This window comes from Ovis aries, chromosome 6 (genome assembly GCF_016772045.2).
Source record: "Ovis aries strain OAR_USU_Benz2616 breed Rambouillet chromosome 6, ARS-UI_Ramb_v3.0, whole genome shotgun sequence".
Lineage (NCBI taxonomy): Eukaryota > Metazoa > Chordata > Mammalia > Artiodactyla > Bovidae > Ovis > Ovis aries.
Genome location: NC_056059.1, coordinates 97444845 through 97467426, shown reverse-complemented (window position 1 = coordinate 97467426; position 22582 = coordinate 97444845). Strand labels below are relative to the sequence as shown.

The following is a 22582-nucleotide window of genomic DNA, read 5'->3' as shown; positions in this document are numbered from 1 at the left end:
CCCATAGACTGTAGCCCCTCAGGCTCCTCTGTCCATGGAATTCTCCAGGCAAGAGTACTGGAGTGGGTTGCCATGTCCTCCCCCAGGGGATCTTCCCAACCCAGGGATTAAATCGTGTCTCTTGCATCTCCTCCATTTTTAGGCAGATTCTTTACCACTAGTACTACTTGGGAAGCCCCTGGAAATATTTTAGAACTTATTAGTTACAATAATCTTATTTTTTATTGTTGAAAAAATTATAATGAAGGTTTTATTTGTTGAAATGGGTTGGTATTATGATGATGTTTTGACCAGAGCAAGCTATTGTAGCGAGTACAGAGCCCCATTTTAGCCAGGAATCTACATCTGGTCTTAGAGTGTACAATAGTCACGGAGCTTAACATGGCTTCTGGTAGCCTGGTGGACTGCCAGTTTGGTGGATGTCCTGGTTAATAATAGTAATAACTAATATTCCTATATAGATTTAAAGCTTACAATACTTTTACTTCTATATGTGGTTTGATACTTATTGAAGAAGTGATGGTCCTTTGGAAATACTTGTGGTGTAGTCAAGGTACTTGCTTCAGCAGGTGTCCTGAGATAGTAAGTCATGCTAACAAGGACAGTGGGATAGAAAAATTACATAAATGTAGACAGATCTCTGTGTTTGTGTGTGTTTTTGTGTGCCTATGTGCAAAGATAGGTAATTCCAAGGTAGTTCTTCGATGTCTAAGTGGTGTATCGGAGGTACAGTAGTTCCCCCTTATCTGTGGGAGATATGGTCCAAAACCCACAAAGCTTGAAACTGTGAGTGGTACTGAACTCTGTATTATACTATGTTTTTTTCCTATGTATACATACCTATGATAAAATTTAATTTATAAATTAGGTACAGAGATTAGCAACAATACCTAGTAGTAAGATAGAATAATTATGGCAGTATACTATAATAAAAATTGTGTGAATGTGGTCTTTCTCAAAATACCTTTTCCATCTTAACTATTTAGTTATCATATGTTGTAGCCTTAACCTTTTTTTTTTTTTGAGGTATAGTTGCTTGGAGAAGGAAATGGCAACCCACTCCAGTATTCTTGCCTGGAGAATCTCCATGGACAGGGGAGCCTGGCGGGCTACAGTCCTTGGGGTTTCATAGAATCAGAAATGACTGAGCGACTAAGCACAGCACAGGTTACAGGGAGGTTAAGATTCTCAGAAAATTCTGTTTACATAAATACTATGTATATTTGCATGGACTTTAAATTAAGCTGCATTTATGAAAACCCTGTGAGCTCTTTGGATTAAATGCTACACTTCAGTCCTAAGAATTATGCCTGTGCCTAGAGTGTACCCAGAGGAATACTCTTTTTCTGATTGCTTATGCAACTTCCCTGTCCTAGCTCAGCCCAGTTTCATTAAAATCTCTATTAGTGCAACACAGTTATGATTAAATATTCTCCTACTTTTTCAAGAGGAAAAAAAATGCAGCTAACTCTTGATCGCCTGTGTCAACTGGGGACATGGATCACAGGGATAAATTAAATCCATAAATAATCCAGAACCTTCATTTAAGCCAACAGCTTCAATCTCCATTCTCAACAAACCTTTTCCAAGAGCTGCTAACAAAGAATTCAAACTGCCTTCAGCGAGACTCCTTTGTGCAGGGTCAGCTCCAGGTAACATTGGGAGGTGACTCCCTGCTACCATCTACCCCCAAGAACTCCCGCTGCCTCTGTGCTCCATGTCTCACTCATAATAAACCTCCTAAATGCCAATTGCTGTCTTCATCTCATTGGACCTTTCTGTAGCTCCTGACAATGCTGACTACTCCTATCCTATTTTCCTGAATCTCTTCCTAGAGCCTTTATCTCTTCTCTCCACTGGTTCTCCTCCTACTTGGTCAATATGCTGTTTCAGGATATCTTTTATGTCAGTGTTTCCTCTACCATCACACCCAGTTCATTTTTAAAAATAATTTTTAAAATGTATTTATTTTTGGCTGTGCTCGGTCTTCGTTGCTCCATGGGCTTTTTGCTAGCTGTGGTGAAGGGGGCTGCTCTCTAGTTGTGATGCGCAGGCATCCCATTGCTGTGGCCTCTCTAGTTGTGGAGCACGGGCTCTAGGGCATGCGGGCTATGATCATTGCAACACATGCGCTCAGTAGTTGCAGCTCCCGGGCTCTAGAGTGCAGTCTCAGTAGTTGTGGTGCATGGGCTTAGCTGCTCAGCAGCCTGTGGGACTTTCCCAAACCAGGGATCAAACCCATGTCTCCTGCGTTGGCAGGTAGATTCTATACCACTGAGCCACCAGAGAATCCCCACAGTTCAGTTTTTCTTTGTTTGGTTTTCCTGGAAGATACCTTTCATACCTGTGAGTTTAACTATGATGTCATATAAATGTGACTCTCATCTGAGCTCTTTTTTGACACATATTAGATGTTTAATAGATACCTATTGTTAGTTTAATAAGCATCTATTGTTGCTTATTGACCAGAAGTTGGGTTCTACCCTACTTTTCCAGCCCATTTCTTAGTAGAACCCCTCCTCCCTGTACTTCACACATCAGACCAAGCAGTTGTCTAACAGACTGTGACTTACAGCTTTATAGCTTTGCTAATAACTTCATGCCCTTCTCAACTCCAACTCATCTTTCCAAACGTGCTACAATGAGGTATCACCTCACACCAGTCGGAATGGCCATCATCAAAAATGTCTACAAACAATAAATGCTGGGGAGGATATGTAGATCCCTCTTGCACTGTTGGTAGGAATGTAAAGTGATACAACCACTATGGAGAACAGTATGGAGTTTCCTTAAGAAACTAGGAATAAAACTACTGTATGACCCAGCAATCCCACTACTAGGCGTCTGCTCTGAGAAAATCATAAAAGAAAAAGGCACATGTACCCCAGTGTTCATTGCAGCACTATTTACAACAGCCAAGACATGGAATCAACCTAAATGTCCATTGACAGATGAATGGATAAAGAAGATATGGTACACATATACATAATGGAATATTACTCAGCCATAAAAAGGAATGAAATGGAGTCATTTGTAGCGATGTGGATGGACCTGGAGCCTGTCATACAGAGTGAAGTCAGTCAGGAAGAGAAAAGCAAATAGGTGTTAATGCATATATGTGGAATCTAAGAAAATGGTACTGATAAACCTAGTTGCAGGACAGCAGTAGAGACATGTATGTAGAGAATGGACTTGTAGACACAGTGTGGGAAAGAGGGTGGGATGAACTGAGGCAGCAGCATTGACATATATACACCACCGTATGTAAAACGGATGGCTAGTGGGAAGCTGCTGTATAGTGCAGGGAGCTCAGCTCAGTGCTCCGTGATGGCCTGGAGAGGTGGGATGGGGGGCGGTTGTGGGAAGGAGGCTCAAGAGGGGATGATATATGCATGCATACAGCTGATTCACATTGTTGTACAGCAGAAACTAACACAGCATTGTAAAGCAATCATCCTCCAACTTAAAACACTTCTTTTTAAAGTCCAGTTGCAATGTCAGGTCTTCTGTGAATTTTTATCCAGCTCTTTCTATTCCTGAAGAATTAATAACCTTGACCGCTGGACTCTTGAAAACACACTTCAGTTATACCAATCTGTAATGGCAGGGAGCGCACTAAAAAATACTGATGGAATACTGGACCATCTCCTTAACTGTATAGAAAGCTTCTTGAAAGTGGGGACCATATTTTATTCAGTTTTGTTTTTCAAGTGACAAGTACAGTGCCTGTCATGTAGGGACCATATCCACTCTATCTAGGTAAAGTCCTTTGACTGAATGAAAAGGATGGATCCTTATGGATCATGCTGGGCAAGTTTCAGGTCGAGGACTTGGAGTGGATGTTTAGGCTAGAGGAAGGGGGCTGGTAGTTGGAGAGAGGATGTTATGAACTGAGACAGGTATTGGAGCTGTAGACCTTTTCCTGCATGTGCAGATTCCTTTTTAAGGGAATATGAACAGCTCATGGCCCCTGCTGCCTCCATGACAGTGTTCCCATCACATGACCTCACGCCTCACCTCAGGCACAGATGATTGGCCCAAGGATGGACAGGTGGCCCAATGGGAAGCCAACAAACTGGAAAGCAGTCTAAAGCCTGACTCAGAAAGATGAGGATGGCCAATAAGATGTCTTTCTCCCTCTGTCTGCCTCCCTGCCCCATCACTCCAGAAGACAGTCTGAAGCATTTAGTAATGGACACTAAAGCTTAACAGTTATGGTATAAAAGGATCCTAGAAACTATTGGTCATGACAACTTTTTAAAAACATGGGTTGTAAGTCAACAGGGTAAACAAGGCAACAGGGAATAGCACATATAACAGAGAATAGCTGGGACCCCAAGAGAGGGGGAGAGAGAGAAAGAAACAGATTTTTCTCAGCAGCTTCCCAGTTCATATTTCTGTGAGATCTAGTTCCTTCCGTGGTTGCCCATTTTATAATCTCCTTTTCCTTGGCTTTTCTTGAATAAACCGCTGTCCCTTACAACAGTCAATATAAAATAAAGATAGCTTCAGGAAAGGAATTATAAAAATGATGAAGACAAACTTTATCAGTTTTATACTTTGCCTACTGCTAAATCTGTATGTAAGAAAGTGAAAGTGGACCCCTACCTTATACCATACACAAAAATTAACTCAAAATGGTTAAAAAAATTGAATGTAAGACCTAAAACTATAAAAATCCTAGAAGAATGTGAGCTTCTTGACATCAATCTTAGTGATGATTTTTTTTTTTTGGATTTAACACCAAATGTAAAGGAAACAAAAATAAACAACTTTTAACAGGATTACATCAAACTGAAAAGCTTCTCCACAGTGAAAGAAACCCATCAACAAAGTGAAAAAGCAGCCTATTGAATAGAAGAAAATATTTGCAAGTGATCCAAAATACATAGGCATCTCCTACAACTCCAGAGCAAAAAAAAAAAAAAAATCCAATTTAAAAATGTGCAGTGGACATTTTTCCAAAGAAGACATGCAAATGACCAATGGGTCCATGAAAAGATGCTCAATATCACTAACTACCAGGGAGATGCAAATCGAAACCACAATGAATTGTCGCCTCATGCCTGTTAAAATGGATATCATAAAAATGATAAGAGATAACAAGTGCTAGCAAGGACATGGAAAAAAAGGGAACACTTGAACACCATTGGTGAGAATGTAAACTGGTACCATCCCTATGGAAAACAGTATGGAGGTTCTTCAAAAACTAGAAACAGAACTGCCATATGAAAAACTATATGCCAAAACTAGAAACAGCAGGTCCACTCCTAGATATATATTTGAAGGAAATGAAAACACTAACTCAAAAAGATACATGCATCCTTAATTTGGCACATTATTTACAATAGGCAAGATATGGGAACAACCTAGATGTCCATTGATAACAGAATGGATAAAGAAGATGTGGTGGATGTGTGTACATATATATATGATATAATGTTATTTGACTGTAAAAAAGAAAGAAATCCTGCCATTTGAAATAACATAGATGGACCTTGAGGGCCTTATGCTAAGTGAAATAAGTCAGACAGAGAAAGACGGATAATATAGGATCTCACTTATATGTGGCATCTAAAAAAAATAGCAAGAACTAAAAAAGAACATGAACTTATGAGTACAAAGAACAGATGGGTGGTTACCAGAGGCAGGGATAGGGGAAGTATATGAAATGGTTGAAGGAGGTTAAAAAATACAAACCTCCAGTTATAAAATAAGTAAGTCATGTAGGCGTAATATACCGCATGATGGCTGTACCTAGTAATATGCACTGTATATTTGAAAGTTGCTAAGAGGGTAAACCTTAAAAAGTTTTCATCATAAGAAAAAGGGAAAAAAAGAAAATGAGAGTAAATTATCCTTCTCCTTTTTTTAAGCCCCACTTCATAGTCCCAGCCCTCAGAACCTATAACTCAAGCCACTAGTCCTAGAGCCATGGATAAATTATGTCTTGAAATAAATAGGCTTTTATGGAGTGCCTGACAAATCAGCTATTATTTCTGACACTTCTGTGGGACAGTGAATTCCAAGATGATTCACTCAGCAGATATTTACTGATCACCTGCTGTGTGCAAGACGCTAAGCAAGGAACTTGTTCCATGGGAATGGACTTTGTTCTTGTGGAATTTACTTACTGGTTAGGAAGAGAGAAATACATAAGCAGGCAGACAAAAAGGGTAGTTACAAACCCATGTGTTATAAATGAAACTATAAGAAACTGAGAAAGGAAAGAACAAGAGAAGACTGTAAGGCAAGGCCTCTCTGAAGAGCTAACATTTGAGCCAAGACAGACAGGAGGGAGAGCAGTGAGCCGAGTGTACAAATGTGATGTGGGAACAACAGCAGAACCGTAAGGCAGGACACCCACTATGTGTTCAACTCACTGGGCAGTGTCGGCTGAAGACTGGAAAATGAGTGGTTGACCAGAGGCAAGAGCCATATCATCTAAGAATCTGTAGCCCTTTAAAAGGATTTATTTTTATTTTATTTGTTTAATTTATTCCAAGTACAATGAGAAGTTACTAATGAATTATAGCCGGGGGGATAAAATGAGTTGATAAATATCTTTGGAAAATCATTCCTATCGGTGGATGATTGAGGAGGGGGGACCCAAGGTTGGAGGAAGGGAAGCCAGTTAGTACATTAGTGTCATAGTACAGGCGAACAGTAAGAATGTATTAGACTAAGAAGATGGCAGTGTCCATAGGTCAAGTGTATGGAGTCAAGATATTTCAGAAGCAGCAGGACTTGCTTACAGATTTTATGTGAGTTGTATCAGAAACAGTTACATCAACAGTTGGGTGGATATGGGTGCCATCTGTAGAAATGGGGGAGACTGGAGACAAGGGGATATGTTTGGAGGAGAAAATAGAGCTTCATTTAGGATATGCCACTTTTGAGATGTTTGTGAGGAATCTCAGGGGAGAAGTCAAACAGATTACCTTTTGAATATAATGTTTGCTAAATCAATGGCTGCCTCCCTTAACATTTAGCTATTTCACTGTTATTTTTCAAAGCTATTTCAGTCTTCATTTTCACATCTGTCTTTGTGACAGTAAACAAAGGGTGTTCAAAAATGGGACTAATTCCATTTCTCCTTCAAATACATATTATAATGGTGTAAGTAGGGATCATGGTAATAAAAAAAAATGAAGTCACGAATAGCCTCTGTATTATTTATGTGACTAATTATCACCTTCTGTATTATTTATAAATGACTGAAGTGTAGGAAATACAAAGTTTCAACCACAAACACTCAACTCATCTATAGAGAAATCAACATAGAAACTCCCTAATTATAGATTATAGCTAACTAGGGCACCATGATTTTCAAACTCTGCAGGTTGTCAATATGGCATGCTGACTGGAAATTATAAAAACATATGATAGATCTATGATTATCTTAGTGGCAGTCTCCTTCCCCAAGAAGGGGGTCATTGTTGTACTGACTGTTATTGAAAGCTAACTTCTCATTCCTAGCTACAATAGCTTGTGGGATCAACCACATAAAAACACCAAGACAGCATTACATAAAATCAGCACAAGGGACTTTGCTGGTGGTCCAGGGGTTAAGAGTCTGTGCTACCAGTGCAAAGGATGTGGGTTCAATCCCTGGTTGGGAAACTAAGATCCCACATGCTGTGCAGTGTGGACAGAAGATTAAAAAAATTTTTTTAAAGCATAAAAAAAAAAAAACCAACCCAGCACAAGTATGCCGGATCAGCTATGTCTGTGAGTAGAATTTTTGTAAATCAAATCTGGTTTTCATTTTGACTCACGTTTTGCCGTAAGAGAAGCTTATCTTTGTTTCTAACTGATCTCTAATTGATAGTGGCTCCTACTGCTTTGCATTTATGTTCTTTTTCTCCTTAGTCACTTTGAATTCACTAATGCTATATAAATATCTACCTGAATGCCCAAGGAATAGCTTTGTGTGAAAATAATCCTACAGTGAGTCTTTTCTTTGAAACATAGGATCCTTTGAAATGTAGATATTGATCTTCCGATTTTCCTGTTTAATTACTTGGAGAATTTAATGTGAGTACCAAATCAAAACACCTGTGTTTTCTTAAAAGAGTAGATGAGAACATGCTATGGCCTGTATTTCCATCCTCTCACTACTGCGACTCCCCTTTTTCAACTCCCAAGATAATGGAAAGAAATACACACCAAGGCTGGATTCTGAAAGCATCTGGTGGAAGCTTCATGCTCTTCACAAGAGGGTCTTTTCCTCCATCAGAATAGTCCTCGGAAATTCTACGAGAAGGGCTCAGAGACCCCCAAAGTAGAATAAATTCCTGGCAGTCTGAAGTATATGCCCTCCTCTGCTACCTACCCTGTAATAAAACTTCAATTTGGATTTCTCCAATCCTAAGTTTCAGCATCAAGCCTCTACTCCTACTTACATGGCAATTTCTTAGGGCTGATATATGTCCACCACTTCCTACAAATTCTGCTTGTTGGTCTGTTCTAAGACATAAAAGATGACTCTACTTTTTCTGGTGGAGAAGGAAATGGCACCCCACTCCAGTACTCTTGCCTGGAGAAACCCATGGACAGAGGAGCCTGGTAGGCTGCAGTCCATGGGACCGCAAAGAGTCGGTCACAACTGAGTGACTTCATTCTTCAAACACAAATTCTCCAATTATATATTGAAAACCTCCTTTTTGCCAGAAAGACTATCTGGTATTTCTGTGACACTACTGTAGACATGCTATGACCTTAGGGGGTCCTGCTCACCATGTCAAGTTATTGAGATTCACTTCCAGGTCTCATAGGGGCTGCTCCCACATACAATCATTTGGATGCTCAAATTGGAATTTTTAGAATTTATTTTTAATTGGACGATGATTGCTTTGCAATGTTGTGTTGGTTTCTGCCATACAAAATGTGAATCAGCTGTAAGTATACAGATATCTGGGCTTCCTTGGTGGCTCAGTGAAGGAATGCGCCTGCCAGTGCAGGAGACTCAGATTTGACTCCTGGGTTGGGAAGATCCCCTGGAGAAGGAAATGACAACCCATTACAGTATTCTTGCCTGGGAAATCCTATGGACAGAGGAGCCTGGCAGACTACAGTCCATGCGATCAAAAAGAGCTGGACACAAGTTCATTCTCTACGTCTGACTCTCTATTCCTGCCCTACAAGTAGGTTCAACAGTACCATCAAATTGGAATTGCTTTTTTAACACATTTTGCTGAGTCAGAGAGATTGGTCCTCAAACATGAACTTTACCGTATTTCTGTTTATACTTTTTTGACTATATTTCTTAAGCTTTCTGAGCCTTGATTTCTATATCTGCAAAATGACAGTGCTAATAATAGCTACTTCATAAGGTTGTTAAAGGAGAAAATGGCAAAAGTCACTGAGCACCTGGCCTAGAGTAAGCGGACAAGAAATAGTAGTTGTTGAGGCTGTGGTGCTGATAGTGGTGTTATTTTAGGTAAGGGGAAATCCGCATGTGCCTTTGTGTTATTTCTTCAGTCAACTCTTGAATATACAAGTTTTCTAGCAGTAACTCAGCCCAAGATATTTTCCTCTAAGAACACACCAAAATATAGCAAGATACTCTGATGTGACTCACTAGATTGCCTCACATGGGTTATGTCCTAAAGGACAGGAATGATGTTCCAAGATCTCAGTGTCTTTCTGTGATTCCATGTTCCATTGTGACAGCATCTTCTCCCTTTCTGTGTTCCACATTTGATCTCTTTTTCCCCTCCCCAAGGGTCACTTCCATTTCTTAAATAATTATCAACATATATATGAATTGGAAAAGACCCTGATGCTGGGAAAGATTGAAGGTGGGAGGAGAAGGGGAAGACAGGGGATGAAATGGTTAGATGGCATCACCAAATCAATGGACATGAGTATAAGCAAGCTCTGGGAGTTGGTTATGGACAAGGAAGCCTAGCATGCTACAGTCCATGGGGCTGCAAAGAGTCGGACATGACTGAGTGACTGAACTGAACTGATATGAAAACCCATGCAGTTGCGCAGAGCACAGAGGCGCATAATTGTGCTCCAGGATTCTGATGCACTTGGGCAGCCGTGGGAACACAAAGGGGGTCAGGAGAGATGCATCTACCATGGTCAAGACAGCAGCAGACGTGACCATAAGGGAACTTGTTCTAGATGTGGGGTTCACTAGCTGTGCTGTTTATTTCGAATATAATAAAAAAGGAAAAAGAAGTTCTTAATTATTTTTACAATATATGCATTGCCTGGCATATTTCAAAAAGCCCAGAATTAATTGAAATCCTAAGTGAATTCTCAAGGGGAAACTCACTTCATTTTCTGAAAAATATTCACTACTTGGACAGGTAGTTGTGGTTTATTAAGTTGGTATATATTTGGAAGCTGTCTTCCTTTCACAGATTTTACAAGAATGACAGTTTTCTTTTTTTGCTTTGGACGTACCTAATGATCTGAATATCACAAATTTCATTGTGGGATCCCAAACTCTACCCGAGTGGCATCAAAATGTTACCATTGTTGTTGTTGTTTAGTCGCTGAGTTGTGTCCAACTCTTTTGCGACCCCAGGGACTGTAGCCCACCAGGTTCCTCTGTCCATGGGATTTCCCAGGCAAGAATACTGGAGTGGGTTGCCATTTCCTTCTCCAGGGAATCTTTCTGACCCAGGGATTGAACCCAAGTGTCCTGCATTGGCAGACAGATTCTTTACGACTGAACCACCTTGGTAGCCCCCACATGTTACAGTACTGTTTGATAACTCTATAGTATTTTGGCCAAAAGAACATTGTGTAGCTGCTAATGAGTGGTCTCATGTTTGTGGAAGATATGTCTACTGATGACTACCCAAGAGTGAGCAGGAGCTTCTTACTTTTGTAAATCCTATCTTCTTGCAGGATTTTCCCTAATGTTACTGCAAGCCCATTCTGACATATCAGTTTCTATTCCAAGAGAAAGGAAAAAACTGAGCCCCAAGAGGAGAACTGAGATCATCATTTCTCAGGGAAATTTTTGTTTGCTTTCTCCGTTTCTCAGACCTCTTCACTGATGTGCAAAAAGTCCAGGAAAGTAAGAATCCTAGATGCCATGGTTCAGAGACTTGCAGGTGAGTTAGAAAACTGGACAGACAGTGGTTCAGAACAGGGCCGCCTGTACTGTTGGCCTTTTGAGGGGGACATATGCTATTACAGAGGAAGAATATTGTATTTGCCACCTTACAGACTTCTCTTGGGTCTTTAATAGCACAAAAAGATCCAGGAAGCAAAGGAAATTTGGAGCTGATTAGCCTCATATCTGGTTCTGTGGGCTCTTCACTTTTGGGACGTAATCTCTTTGTTTAATCTGGGCACTCTGGGCTTCTGATTGAGAAGCAGACTGCAAACTGTGATCACAGTCCTTCTTTTAGCATTTGGGTCACATTGTTCTGATGAGCGATCTCGGGACCCCGAGGCATCTACAATAGTCCTCACTTATCTGCAGTTTCAGTTACCCAGGGTCATCCACAGTCCAAAAATATTAAATGGAAAATTCCAGAAATAAGCAACTCTTAAGTTTTAAATTACATGCAGTTCTAAGTAGCATGATGACATCTCACGTGTTGTGCCTGGGCTATGACTCCCTCCCTTTGTTCAGAATATCCTGCACCTTAGTACTTAGTGGCATTCTGAACAGTCAGATAAACAGTATCACAGTATGTGTGTTCCAGTAACCCATATTTTAATATGGTCCCAAAGCAAGAGTAGTGATGCAGGCAATTTGGTTATACCAAAGAAAAACCAAAGAGGAGATTCGAAAAGCCAGCTTTAAACTCAGTATTAGAAAAACTAAACCATGGCATCTAGTCCCATCACTTTATGGCAGATAGAAGGGGAAAAGGTGGAAGCAGAGATAGATTTTCTTTTCTTGGGCTCTGAAACCATTGAGGATGGTGACTGCAGCCGTGAAATTAGAAGATGATTGCTTCTTGGAAGGAAAGCTATGGCAAACCTAGACAAGCATATTAAAAAGCAAAGACATCACTTTGCCAACAACAGTCCATATAGCCAAGCTATGGTTTTTCCAGTAGTCATGTATGGATGTGAGAGTTAGACCATAAAGAAGGCTGAGTGCTGAAGAATTGATACTTTCAAACTATGGTGTTGGAGAAGACTCTTGAGAGTCCCCTGGACTGCAAGGAGATCCAAGCAGTCAGTCCTAAAGGAAATCAACTCTGAATATTCATTGGAAGGACTGATGCTGAGGCTGAAGATCCAATACTTCAGCCACCTGATGCAAAGAGCTGACTCCTTGAAAAAGACTCTGATGCTGGGAAAGATTGAGGGCAGGAGAAGGGCAACAGAGGATGAGATGGTTAGATGACGTCATCAACTCAATGGACATGAGTTTTAGCAAATTCTGGGAGGCAGTAGGGACAGGAGAGTCTGGTGTGCTGCAGTCCATTGGTTTGCAAAGACACGACTTAGTGACTGAACAACAATAACTCAGATAAAACATAAAAAGAAGATCTTATATAAGTTTGATAGCATGGGGATTTCCTGATTGTCCAGTGTCTAGGCCTCAGTGCTCTCACTGCTGAGGGCCCAGGCTCAATCCCTGAGTGGGAACTAAGATCCCATAAGCTGCACAGCAGTGCAGACAAAAGAAAAAAGAAGTCTCACCAAACAAAGAATGTTGATAAAGATAAAAGCTATTTTTTAAAAATTGATAGCTTGATCATTTAAATTCATTTACCTTCCACGGAAATCAAGGTAAAGACTGTTGATTGAAACTCCACCCTCCCCTTCTATATATTCAGCCTTTCCTTGAGGATAAGTGAGAGGATCTGAAGAATTGTCACCATCTAGAGCTTAGGGATCATTTCAGACAACTTCTCCATTTTGCAGTGAGAAACTGAGGACCACAGAGGAGAAAGAAATGATATGTCTGAAGTGCTTATCTGTTTTGTGCCCGAGCTGGGAAAAGAACTAAGTTTAGGGTACTCACATTATACTCATAACTCAGATGGTAAAGAATCTGTCTGGAGGGCAGGGGAACTGGGTTGATCCCTGGGTCGGGGAGATCCCCTGGAGAAGGAAATGGCAACCCACTTCAGTATTCTTGCCTGGAGAATTCCATGGACAGAGGAGCCTGGCAGGATATAGTCCATGGGGTCACAAAGAGTCGGACACAACTGAGCGACTAACGCTTTCACTTTTACTTTAGGGTACTTATTATAGAGTGAAGCCTCCATTACTACTAATGCTAGCAATAAAAAAGCGACATGCAGACGTCCCTGGTCCAGTGGTTAAGAATCCACCTGCCAATGCAGGGGAGACAGGTTCGATCCCCAGTCCAGGAAGATTCCACATGCCACAGGGTAGCTAAGCCCCTGTGCCAAAACTACTGAGCCTGCACACTTACAGCCCATGCTCTGCGACAAGAGACGCCAGTGCAACGAGAAGCCCGCTCATCACAGCTTGAGAGCAGCCCCTGTTCACTGCAATCAGAGAAAGCCTATCCGTAGCCAACAGAGACCCAGTGTGGCCAAAAGTAAACAGAAACAAACAAAAGCAACATGGGTACAATCCAACCAACTCTCTTAAGTCCCCTCTGGGCCTCTTTAATCCTGCCAGACTTTTCTGTCCAGAACAAACCTGGCTGTGTTATTCCTTCTATATAAAAGTCTTCAATGACTGTGCTTCATATGGGGTGAAGTCCAGATTCCTTTGGATAATAAACACATGCCTATTTCTCTGGTCCTGCCTGCCTGCTTCCTGCCCCTTGAGATCTGCCTTTTAGACCCACTTAGCCGTGTGCAGTCCCACACTCACATTCTCACACCTTTTCTCTGTCACATTCTGGAATCCCTGTCTCCCCTCCCAGTGCTTACCCATCAGTGGCAGTTTGTCATCTGAACTCAGCCCAAGCACCACCACTTCCCTCCCTCTCACACCTTCTCCCTTTGTGTTTTCTTTCTCAGTTCAGTTCAGTCACTCAGTCCTGTCTGACTCTTTGCAACCCCATGGACTGCAGCACTGCCAGGCCTCCCTGTCCATCACCAACTCCCGGAGCCTGCTCAAACTAATGTCCATATCTCATCCTCTGTCATCTTCTTCTCCTCCCACCTTCCATCTTTCCCAGCATCAGGGTCTTTTTCAGTGAGTCAGTTATTCACATCACGTGGCCAAAGGATTGGAGTTTCAGCTTCAGCATCAGCCCTTCCAATGAATATTCAGGACTGATCTCCTTTAGGATGGACTGGTTGGATCTCCTTGCAGTCCAAGGGACTCTCAGAGTCTTCTCCAACACCACAGTTCAAAAGCACCAATTCTTCCACTCTCAGCCTTCTTTAGGGTCCAACTCTCACATCCATATGTGACTTACTGGGAAAACCATAGCTTTGACTAGATGGACCTTTGTTGGCAAAGTAATGTCTCTGCTTTCTGTTCTGTTACTAGGAGGTTGCATTTCTCTGTATAATACCTGCCACATTGACTGGAAGTCATTTGCTTATGTGTTTAATTATTTGCCTAGGAGATCCTTGAGTTTAGAGAGAATGTCTTACTTATTTTTACATTTGAGTGCACAATGCCTGCCATGTCTCGGTGCTCAGTATATGGTTGTGGAATTGAATTGTAACAGTAACTGCAAATCCTGCAGTTCTGAACCCCTAATAGAAAATTTAGATGAGATTGTCCGAGGAGTTCTTTCCAGTTTGAAATGGCCCTATCCTTGTGGGAAGGATAGGGCCTCTTCTTCACAACCTTATGGAGAAGTTGGCCAGCTCACTGTTCTCCAGGGACACCATATACATTAATTCCTCCCTCTGTGCTCTTGTCCATGGCGTTACCCCTGCCTAGCAAGCCCATCCCCTTTGTTTACCTAGAAGTTGTTGAAGCTGCCAGTGTGTCTTTCCTGGTGCCGGACTCTAAAGTTTCCCTGTCTAAATAGGACTCTCCCATTCCAGGTCCCTTACTCCTATTCTCACTTGCCTCTTCTAACTAATGGGCTCAGCCCTCTTTGTCACTTTACCACTTCATGTAGGTACTGCATATTTGATATTTAATGTTAACTACTCGTTTATGCTTAATTTTCATTCTGGGACTGTTTACATACCTATTCAACTAAGTTACAAGACTCTTGAGGGCAGGCACTGTCGTGTATGTTAACTGCATATTAGGAAGTGCCTTAATAAATGTTGACCAATGATTGGGAACACTCAGGGGACTTTTTCACGGTGAGGTTCTGTGTTCTAGCTCCTGGGTTCAGCTGAGTGTGTTATTCATGGAGGCAGGTCAGCCTGGCTGTGATGAGGGTTTGTGGAATTGAAGGGTGACTTTCTGAAGCATGGCTCAGGTGGTAATCTGCCTACAATGTGGGAGACCTGGGTTCGATCCCTGGGTCAGGAAGATCCTCTGGAGAAGGGAATGGCTATCTACTCCAATATTGCCTGGAAAATTCCATGTACTGAAAAGTCTGGCAGGCTACAGTCCATAGGGTCGCAAAGAGTCTGATCCAACTGAGTGACTGATACTTTTACTTTCAGAAGCATAATTGCCCGTGATATTAAAAGTAAATATCTCCCAGATGGAAAAACTAGATCATGTAAAGATTTCCCCAATTTGCAGTGATTTATAGACTTACTATAGTAACAATTAAAATCTGATTGGGATGGAAAGAAGAGTTTATCTGAAAGAATAGTCAGAATTTACAAAGGAAATTCTGAAAAAGTACCTTTTGAAAGGCTATCTCTATCAGATCTTAAAGCACAAAAAATTATAGTAGTTAAAATATTTTTGTACTCATCCTGGTGTCTTGGATGGTAAAGAATCTTCCTATAATGCAGGAGACCGGGTTCAATTCCTGGATTGGGAAGATCCCGTGTAGAAGGGAATGGCAACCCACTCCAGTAATCTTGCCTGGAGAATTCCATGGACAGAGGAACCTGGCAGGCTATATCATTCATAGAATCTCAAAGAATTGGACACGACTGAATGATTAACTACCACACAATTGCACTCATCTCACACGGTAGTAAAGTGATGCTTAAAATTCTCCAAGCCAGGCTTCAGCAATACGTGAACCGTGAACTTCCAGATGTTCAAGCTGGTTTTGGAAAAGACAGAGGAACCAGAGATCAAATTGCCAACATCCGCTGGATCATCAAAAAAGCAAGAGAGTTCCAGAAAATCATCTATTTCTGCTTTATTGACTATGCCAAAGCCTTTGACTGTGTGGATCACAATAAACTGTGGAAAATTCTGAAAGAGATGGGCATACCAGACCCCCTGACCTTCCTCTTGAGAAACCTGTATGCAGGTCAGGAAGCAACAGTTAGAACTGGACATGGAACAACAGACTGGTTCCAAATAGGAAAAGGAGTACGTCAAGGCTGTATTTTGTCACCTTGTTTATTTAACTTCTATGCAGAGTACATCATGGGAAACGCTGGACTGGAAGAAGCACAAGCTGGAATCCAGATTGCCGGGAGAAATATCAATAACCTCAGATATGCAGATGACACCACTCTTATGACAGAAAGTGACGAAGAACTGAAGAGCCTCTTGATGAAAGTGAAAGAGGAGAGTGAAAAAGTTGGCTTAAAGTTCAACATTCAGAAAACGAAGATCATGGCATCCGGTCCCATCACTTAATGGCAAAGAGATGGGGAAACAGTGGAAACTGTCAGACTTTATTTTTTGGGGCTCCAAAATCACTGCAGATGGTGACTGCAGCCATGAAATTAAAAGACGCTTACTCCTTGGAAGGAAAGTTATGACCAACCTAGACAGCATAGACTTCCCTGGTGGCTCAGACAGAAAGCATCTGTCTACAATGTGGGAGACCTGGGTTCGATCCCTGGGTTGGGAAATGGCAATCCACTCTAGTACTCTTGCCTAGAAAATCCCATGGACGGAGGAGCCTGGTGTCCATGGGGTCGCAAAGAGTTGGACACGACTGAGCGACTTCACTTCACTAGACAGCATATTAAAAAGGAGATACATTACTTTGTCAACAAAGGTCCATCTAGTCAAGGCTATGGTTTTTCCAGTGGTCATGTATGGATGTGAGAGTTGGACTATAAAGAAAGCTAAGCACCAAAGAATTGATGCTTTTGAAGTGTAGTGTTGGAGAAGACTCTTGAGAATCCCTTGGACTGCAAGGAGATCCAACCAGTCCATTCTAAAGGAGATCAGTCCTGGGTGTTCACTGGAAGGACTGATATTGAAGCTGAAACTCCAGTACTTTGGCCACCTGATGCGAAGAGCTGACTCATTTGTAAAGACCCTGATGCTGGGAAAGATTGAAGGCAGGAGGAGAAGGGGACGACAGAGGATGAGATGGTTGGATGGTATCACCGACTCAATGGACATGGGTTTGGGTGGAGTCCGGGAGTTGGTGATGGACAGGTTCATGGGGTTGCAGAGTTGGACACGACTGAGCGACTGAATTGTCCTGAACTGGTGATGACTTTGTAGCACATAGAGATGTCTAGTTATTGTCTTGACTGTCCAGCTCTGTGTCCCCAAGAGCCTCTGCCACAAAGTGGGTTCAGTAACTACTTGTGGAATGTAGGGACATTTGGATGTCTGAATGACTGTGTAGACCTTCAGTGTGATGAGCTATGAGAGTTCTCTTCATGTCTGTTTTGACTGCCTTTGAACTTTGGAGAGAGGAGAGGAAATGACGTTGGGCCATCAGGCATCACTTCTGACACTTCATCTGTGCTAGTCTTCATGCTCTGTGGGAAGAGGGTGCAGGGGAGGATGAGACCTTGGAATCAAAAGATAAGAAGATAAAGCTCTTTCAAGGATGTAGGCTGACCAGGAAACATATTTATGGGTGAGGTAAATTTCTAAATGCTCTTTGCATGTGCCCTCAGTTGTGTCCAACTCTTTGCGACCCCATGAACTGAAGCCCACCAGGCTTTTCTGCCAATGGAATTTTCCAGGCCACAGTACTGGAGTGGGTTGCCATTTCTTCCTCCATGAGATCTTCCTAACTCAGGGACCCAACCCAAATCTCCTGCATTGGCAGACAGATTCTTTACTATTACGCCACCTGGGACACCCCTTAATGCTCTTTAGGTAATCTTCTTTTAAATGTTATTTACACTTTCACTTCACTTAGTTCTTTTATTCTCTAAACGCTTTCTTCTTTTCTCCCTCTTCCTAGCAAATTTATAAGTGAAGATACTTTTATATTTTTAGGAGTTCCTCCATAATCTTTAAGTGATCTTAATCCTCTTCTGTTTTTGTTTTGTGTGTGTGTGTGTGTGTGTGTGTGTCAAATAAAATGGTGGCCTCTCTGGCTCATGTCCCCTTTTCTGACTAAAATAGCCAATAGAGAGTTGCAAGCTGAAAAAGGCAGTCCTTCATCTGGATTTTTGTCAGTTTCATGAATAACTGTTTGCTTTGTGCCTTCAGAGAGCAAGAGAGAAGAAGACAGACATAACCCTCGCTTTGGAGTTTATTGTGTGAAAATAACTGGTCTTTATTAGTATTTGTGGCATTGTGTTTTCAGAGAACGCTCAATATTAGACTTCAGCACATTAATTAGCTTAGGAAACATATGAATCCGGAATACATTATCGTCATTTGTCTTGGCCTTGTTTGTGCACTGCGCTCACCATTGTTTTATTTTTGAGCACGGCTTCTTCTTTGCTTCTTGTCTGTGGAGTTATTAATAGGAATAGGAGCTTCCCAGCTTCAGTGAGTGGCGTGCCTGAGAGGAATGTTTGAAAGAGATAGGAAGGACTCATGTCCCAAGTAATTTGTATGCCAGGCAGTGCCACTCCTTAGAAACCCTGCCGTTTGTAGCTGACGAGGTTCCTGTTAAGGCTGGCATGGAGGGAGAACCATGGCAACCAGGGGAGAAACTGCCCCTTAGAACTAAAGCCCCCCCCCCCACCTCCCACTATCACCCTCCATCCCAGGGCTAGAGCTGCTAACAGTGAGCCAGGTGAATCACCAGCTGCAGGGGGGAGAAAGAACAGGCAGGTGGGCACACCATGGTGCCCAGGCAGTCACGGGGCAGTCGTGGAAGAAGGTGTGAAAGCAGAGAGCAGCAGGGCACATGGGACGTGACCGCATGTTATGCTTAGGAAGGGCAGCCGTTAGAAGCGACACAAATGTCCATTAACAGATGAGTGAATAGGCAAAATGTGGTATAGACATAGAATGCAATATTATTGAGCCTTAAGAAAGAGAGCAATCCTGACATACGCTACAACATAGATGGACCTTGAGGACATTGTACTAAGTGAAATAAACCAGTCACACACACACACACACATACACACACACACACAAATCAGCATACGTATGATTCCACTTATATGTTTCGTAGAGTAGTCAAATTCATAGATAGCGAAAGTAGAATAGTAGTGGTGTCCAGGGGCTGGGGAATTGGGGAAGGAGGAGTTATTTACCAGGGGGAGTGCTTCAGTTTTACAAGATGAGGAAGTTCAGGAGATCAGATGCACCGCAGTGTGGAGGCACTTGACATTACTGAACTGTACACTTACAAATGGCTGCTATGGCCAATTTTGTGACGCGTATTTTGTGTTTTATTTTATGTTGGGTTATTCAGTTTACAAATTGAGAAGAAATCAGAGATGATCTAAAGGGAAAAAAGGAAGGCAGCTCTGAAGACAAGCCACCTGAGTTCAAATCCTGGCACAAACACTGACTAGATGTGTGCGTGTGTGTGTGCTAAGTCTCTTAGTTGTGTCTGACTCTTTGTGACCCCCATGGACTGTAGCCGCCCCCTAGGATCCCCTGTCGATGGGATTCTCCAGGCAAGAATACTGGAGTGTGTTGCCATGCCCTCTTCCAGGGATCTTCCTGACTGAGGGATCAAACCCGTGTCTCTTGCACTGTGGCAGATTCTTTACTGCTGAACCTCCGGGGAAGCCTGACTAGATGGGTTCCTTTGGGCGAATCAGGTAATCTCTCTGAGCTCTTTTTTTTTTTTTTTCCTATGGGACTGACAAGAATAGTACCTGTACTATAGGATTTGTTGTGAGAATTAAGTGACATACTATATGAAAAGCCCATGGCACTTAGAAGAATACAAAGGTGTTACTTTTCACCATGATTATCAGAATAGTATGTGACATTTTAAGTGTACAGGCAGGCAGCTTTCTTTAGGATGTCTATGAGCATTCTGAGGGAATAGGGGCCAAGATACTAGTTTCAGGTTGAGGGCTATGACTTTGGTTCATAGTGGGCCCTAAGGAACAAGGTGTGACCCCAGAGTTAGCAAATATTCATGGAATACACGCTGGGGGGGGGGGGGTTCTGCTCAAAGTGTAGAAAGACAGTAATATAATATCGTTCACAGCATGGTGGGTGTATTGTCAAATTATTAGGGGAAAAGTCCAGTTATATGAATGAACTATGATACCTAATAAAGACTTAGTATTAGATATATTAGCAAGCCTCGGTAGCGTAGCGGTTAGGCAGGCAGGTAGGCAGGCAGGCTAGGGTCAGATATGCAGATGACACCACCCCTGAGGTAGAAAGTGAAGAGGAACTAAAAAGCCTCTTGATGAAAGTGAAAGTGGAGAGTGAAAAACTTGGCTTAAAGCTCAACATTCAGAAAACTAAGATCATGGCATCCAGTCCCATCACTTCATGGGAAATAGATGGGGAAACAGTGTCAGACTTTATTTTGGGGGGCTCCAAAATCACTGCAGATGGTGATTGCAGCCATGAAATTAAAAGACGCTTACCCCTTGGAAGGAAAGTTATGACCAACCTAAATAGCATATTCAAAAGCAGAGACATTACTTTGCCAACAAAGGTCCGTCTAGTCAAGGCTATGGTTTTTCCTGTGGTCATGTATGGATGTGAGAGTTGGACTGTGAAGAAGGCTGAGCGCTGAAGAATTGATGCTTTTGAACTGTGGTATTGGAGAAGATGCTTGAGAGTCCCTTGGACTGCAAGGAGATCCAACCAGTCCATTCTGAAGGAGATCAGCCCTGGGATTTCTTTGGAAGGAATGATGCTAAAGCTGAAAGTCCAGTACTTTGGCCACCTGATGTGAAGAGTTGACTCATTGGAAAAGACTCTGATGCTGGGAGGGATTGAGGGCAGGAGGAGAAGGGGACGACAGAGGATGAGATGGTGAATGGCATCACTGACTTGATAGACGTGAGTCTGAGTGAACTCTGGGAGTTGGTGATGGACAGGGAGGCCTGGCGTGCTGCGATTCATGGGATCGCAAAGAGTCGGACACGACTGAGTGACTGAACTGAACTGAACTGATTAGATATATTGCAGAACCCCAGTCAGTTATAGAATTATCCCACAATACAAAAAATAGATTTAAAATGAAGGTAATGCTATTTATTAAGACGTTGCCAATTGCTAGTGACATAAATCCCAATTGAAACTAGCTTGAACACATAATTTAATTATTGCTTTACATAGTGAAAATATGGTCGTATATCTGGCTTCAGGCATGGCTGGACCCAGATGTTCCCATGATATTGGAAATCTGTCTCTTGGCAGCCTGTGTATCCTATCCCTGTATTGGCATTTTTCTTAGGCAGTTCTTTGTGATGGGGGTAACATGGCCACTAATGCCCTTTGGCTTATAATCTATCAAGTTAATACTCATGTTCTTTTCTTTCTGTTTCTTTTCTTCTTCCTGTCTTTTCCTTTCTGTTGCTGAGCCATTCAGTTCAAAAACCATTAAGTCTCCTAGCAAGCAGGAGACTTCACTGAGGGCAGGGGTGGGCACAGAGCAGGGTGTTGTACCCAGTTGGGGTGAGGAGGGCACCCCAGAGGGAGAGTGGTCTGTGCAGGGTGTTAGAGTCCAAGGGGGTTAACGAGAGCATCCAGCAGGAGGGCTGATCAGTGTGTTGTGTCAAAGCCTGTGTGGGGTGAGGAGGCGTCCACCCCGTGCAGGTACTGGAGATCAGGTGGGATGAAGGGGATGTCCAGATGGAGAATGGCCAGGCCCAGAGTGTTGGGGCCCAGGTGGATGAGGAGGGTGTCTGTGGGTGTAGGTGGCCCAGAGTGAGGTGTCAGCCCCTGAGAAGGCTCTCCCTGTGGGGACAGTCAGTACCAGGAGAGGGTCCGGGCCCAGGCAGGGCAAGAGAGAAATGTGGTACAAATATGGAAAGGGAAAGAAGTAAAACCAACTCTCTGGCAGTGGATTTGGAGGTATTGGTGGGAATCCATGATTTTCTTGCTGTGGATGAACAGGTGGATGGATGGATGGGTAGATAGATGGAAAGGGATGTAAAGTATAAATATAAATGTGTGTCTCTGCAGTAGGTATTGCTTTTTAAATGTATATATTCTATGGCTTCTAAATACCATTCTCCTCTGAAAGGAGCCAGGGGTCTTGGAGAAATGGCTGATTGAAGAATGGGGGCGGGAAGGCGCAAGCTGAGCCTGCAGCATTTTGTACATGAAAGTGAGGAGGCGCTCAGAGCATGAGAAGGGCGTGTCCGAAGGACTCAGAAGCAGTGTGAAGGGCCCTGCTGGCTGCCTCTGGGACCATTTGAGCTTTAATATAAATAGCATGCATGCTCAGTCACTCAGTCGTGTTTGACTCTTTGTGACCCCATGGACTGTAGCCCGCCAGGCTCCTCTGTCCATGGGATTCTCCAGGCAG

At 42.5% G+C, this 22582-nt stretch overlaps 1 protein-coding gene across 1 annotated transcript in view; it reads left to right on the top strand.

The window, feature by feature from the left end:
- Positions 1–22582, top strand: part of RASGEF1B (RasGEF domain family member 1B) — a 664872-nt gene that overhangs the window by 117988 nt on the left and 524302 nt on the right. The window lies entirely within an intron of this gene.